This window comes from Bos taurus, chromosome 18, assembly GCF_002263795.3.
Source record: "Bos taurus isolate L1 Dominette 01449 registration number 42190680 breed Hereford chromosome 18, ARS-UCD2.0, whole genome shotgun sequence".
Lineage (NCBI taxonomy): Eukaryota > Metazoa > Chordata > Mammalia > Artiodactyla > Bovidae > Bos > Bos taurus.
Genome location: NC_037345.1, coordinates 25,522,267 through 25,526,935, shown reverse-complemented (window position 1 = coordinate 25,526,935; position 4,669 = coordinate 25,522,267).

Below are 4,669 nucleotides of genomic sequence, written 5' to 3'. Positions count from 1 at the left end.
CCCGAGCTGATAGCCACACCCAGCTCACCCTTTGATAGCAAACCCCCCAGAGCCTGCAGCACTTCCTGGAGGCAGCTGCACATTTGCAGAGATACTGGGTGTCATGGAGAGAGAGGGAGGAGGCCAATGTTGGGGGCACCCTTCAGGGTTCAAGACCCACTCGGCTCTGAACCCTCGGGCCAGAGATGAGGGCTCTCTGGGTCTCAGTTTCCCCAGGAGTAGGAAAAGGAGAATGATCCCTGCCTGAGCCAAGGATCAATGAGGCGGATGATGGTAAGGACCTCAGGCAGGCATGGGGTCACGCTGCCTGGGTTCCAACCCCAGGCCCACCATTTCCTGGCTGGGTAACTTGGCTCAAGTGATGGAAACTCTCTGAGCCTCAGTTTCCCCTCTGCACAATGGAGACAGTGACAGTACCACTTCGTGGGGTCATGTGGGGCTTATCAAGGGTAGTGCTACAGAGTCCCTGGAAGTGTTCGTGAAGCCCTGGGGTGCCTGGGGCCTGGGGGTGCGGGGGGAGGACAAAAGCCTGACCCAGAGTTACCCAGTCCAGAGCCCTCTGGAGAAAGGCCTCACTGAGAGTACAGATCAGAAGACATGGCCAGAACTGGGGGGCTGGAAAGGTGGCCAGCTGCTCCTTGAGCCAGGGGTCTGGACAAGCCTGTCCAACATCTGCCACTTCCTCCTCAGAGCCCTGAGCAACAGGAAGAAGTGTCGGTGTGTGTCAGAGAGAAGACAGGGTGCTCTCTCTTGCCAGGGGCCCAGCCGGACTCCCTGGGAAAATTCTGACTCAGGAACGAGCTTTTCTACCCTCAGGGATGAATTAGGGATGCAGCTACAGAGAGAAACAGGCAGGTCCCAACACGGTCTCCCTCCTCTCTGCCCCTATGCTGGGGCCCCTGCGGCCTCCGCCAAGCACAGCTCATAGGTAGTTCAGGCGGACTTGGTGGGAGGAAGGAAGGGAGCTGCTCCTTGCAGGACAGGGAGACTTCAGGGAGGCGCAGACCCACGTGTGCAGGCTCCCACCCCAGCTGCAGGGCAGTGACTTTGCAGGGACACCTGTATGCTTGATCCCTTGGCCACGTTCCTGCTGGGTGACTCGGACAAATTCTTGCCCTCCTCTGCACTTTGGTTTTCTGTGGCCATGACCCAGCCCTTGACCTCTAGGCTCTTCCTTCCTTTCTGAGTTCTCCTGGCCACCTCTAGGGTTGCATCACCAGCAGCTGCTCTCAGGGCCCAGGAGGAAGCTCTATTCACCCCAAAAGCCCCTTTATTTTTCATCTTGGATCTGGGCCTGCCTCACTACACCCTGCCTTTTGGGGGTGCTGGTTTCATAGCCCTGCACTCCAGATTCTGGAACTCACTGCCAAGACACACCCCCAGCTCAAGGAGCCGGCAGTGGCTCCCATTGTCTTCGTTGTCTAGCCCCAGTCAGTCACTACTTCCACCCAGTTCGGGATGTGTTTGCCATTGTTGTTTAATCGCTCAGTCGTGTCCGACTCTTTGCAACCCCTGGGACTGCAGCACACCAGGTTTCCCTGTCCTTGCCATCTCCTGGAGTTTGCTCCAACTCGTGTCCAGTGAGTCGGTGATGGTATCCAACCATCTCATCCTCTGCTGCCCTCTTCTCCTGCTCTCAATCTTTCCCAGCATCAGGGTCTTTTCCAGTGAGTTGGCTCTTCGCATCAGGTGGCCAAAGTATTGGAGCTTCAGCTTATTCATCCCAGTCTCCCTGCTCTTATCCTGCTATGACACACACATAACTGGGCACACCAGCTCCTCTCCATCCATTAGGGCCCATCTCAAGTCCTGCCTACTCTAGGAAGCCTTCCCTACTTCCAGTTCCCCTATGGAACATTCCAGATGCTTCTACTTTGGGAGGCATGCCTGGCCCTTGTTCAGTCTCCCAGGCAGGGAGGAAGGCAAGCCACCTCCCACTCCCCACCCTGAGAGAGTCATCCCCAGCCCTAGGGATGTCTCTCACCATGGGGGCTGCTCCCCCTGGTGATCTGCAAGAGGGCAGTAAGTGTAACCCCTGACAGGACATTAGATAAACTGAGTCACACCAAGAAAAAGTAATTTACTTTTCAGTCTCTCTCAATCCCAGTGACATCCAGGAGAAGTGTCTGTTTAGAACTAAATTATCTCTAGCCCCTTTCTACTACCACCTTCCGTCCTTTTGATTTTCATTCTTCAAACTTATATTGGACATAGAAAACAGGATATCTGATGTTTAGTGATTCTTTTATTGTGGCAAAAGTATACATGAAATTTACCATATTAGCCATTTTTAAGTGTACAGTTCAGTGGCATTAAGTACATTTATATTGTTACCATCACCACCCCTCAAAGCTTTCCCATTTCTGGAAACTGAAACTTTGTACCCATTAAACACTAATTCCCCATTCCCCACCCCCTAGAGCTCAAGTAACCACTAGTCTACTTTCAGTCTCTGTTTGACTATTCTAGGAACCTCCTATCAGTGGAATCATACAATATTTTTCCTTTTGTGTGTAGCTTGTTAACTTAACATGATGTCTTTATGGTCAATCTATGCTGTTAAACATATGTCAGAATTTCCTTTAGCCTCCTCTCAAGGCTGAATAATATTCTTTTGAATGTATAGACCACATTGTTTATCCATTCATCCACCAACACACACTTAGGTTGCTTTTATCTTTTGGGGGTATTGTGAATATGCTGCTACGAACGTGGGTGTACAAGTTGTATTCCTTTCTTAACAAAGTGAGGGTTTCTAGCTTGATTGAGGATGTTGCTTATTTACATGACATTTATTTTTATGACTTTCTTCTATTTACAGCAACTGATAACATTTCCTATTTAGCCTAAAATATACATCTGTTCTAAAAAAAAAGTGAAATGGTTTAAGGAAAAATGCCAAGTAAATAATAGCACAAGAGTTATGTGTTGATGGCAAAAAGTGGTGGCAGAGACACAGGACAGAGAACTGCTGATGTGTGGGAAATACTAACATAAGCCTCAGTGGAAAACCCTACTGTGCTAAACTGGGGAAAGAAACCAGATAAGTGCTGCATCCAGTAGGCTGCCAGGAGGTGCGGTTTTAGCAACAGGAATGAAATGGTAAACTTGAAAGTCAGATCTGGGCTTTAAGATCTCTCAGCGTGTGACTGGAGTCTGTCATTTGGCTTCTAATCCCCACTTTTCTCACTACGAGATGATGGTAATACCAGCTCATAGGATGGCTATGTGTGCATGCTTGCTCAGTCAGTCATGTCCTACTCTTTGCAACTCCATGGACTGTAGCCTACCAGGCTCCCTTGTCCACGGAATTTTTCAGGCAAGAATACTGGAGTAGGTTGCCACTTCCTACTGTAGGCAATCTTCCCAACCAGGGATCAAACCCACATCTCTTGCCTCCCCTGCATTGGCAGGTGGATTCTTTACCACTAGTACCACCTGGGAAGCCAAGGATGGCTATAACACTGAGCTAATTCATGTGAACTCCCAAGCCTATGGTCAGGACACAGCTTGGTTCTATGAGTGGGTAGCTCTCCCTCCCTCAACCCCTGCAACAGACATGCCTGGGACAATATTTTTGGTTCTTTTCTTTGAGACAGATAGCTCTATCATGATGATTTTATAACTGGAGCTTAGGGGACTTCTCTGGTGGTCCAGTGGTTAAGACTCCGGGCTCCCAAATGCAGGGGGCATGGCTTCAATCCCTTGTTGGTGTACTAAGATCCCGTATACCACATGATGTGGCCAATAATGATAATAATAAAATAAGCTGTAAAATAACAATTGGAGGTTAGGTTCACCATCAACTCAGCCTCCTCCATCTTCTTAATCCATATCCCCGCCTTCAGAAACTCTAGGAAAGAACTCTGGGATCTTGGTCCACAACTGTCCTTACTGGTTGTGAAACTCTGGGTAAGTCTCAGCCAAGCGCCTCAGTGAGCATTTCCCCAAGTTTAAAATTGGGGGTGTTCCAGCTGTCTGAGTATTCAATATCTGAATCTCACAGGTCCAAAGTACACAGTAAGCAAAGGTCAGCCACTGCAATATTCATAGGTCAGTTCCTTCTCAAACCCCACATAGTGCCAGCAAAATCTGCCCTGAGCTGATTGTCAGATGCTATCAACATTCAGCCATGCCAAGACAAAGCACATGGTTATGAGTGGAACTACAAATCCTGCAAAAAAGCGTGGGATTTCACGAAGTGGGTGTAAGTGATGCTGTGGAAAACGAGCAGCCACTGACCACAGAGGAAGAGAGCTTCTGTAAAAGAAAGGCCCAAGAACTTGCAGAGAGAACTGTTTGACTGTCACAGGATTCAGAGTGAACTCTGGTGTGAAACTCTCAAATATGTTTGCAAAAGTGATCCTCTTGCTGCAAAGAGCCAATTCTTTATTGATGCTACTGCACGCATGATAGCAACCATAATCTAAATATAGGTTCTTTACCATCTGAGCCACCAGGGAAGCCCCCAAATACAGGCATACCTTGGAGATATTTCCAGTTCAGTTCCAAGCCACCACAGTAAATCAAAGCTCACAATGTATTGAGTTACACGAATTTTTTTGGTTTCTCAGTGCAGATAAAGCTTATGTTTACACTATATTAGTATAGTAAGTGTGCCAACAGCATTATGTCTTTTAAGAAGTACATAAACCTTAATTTAAAAATC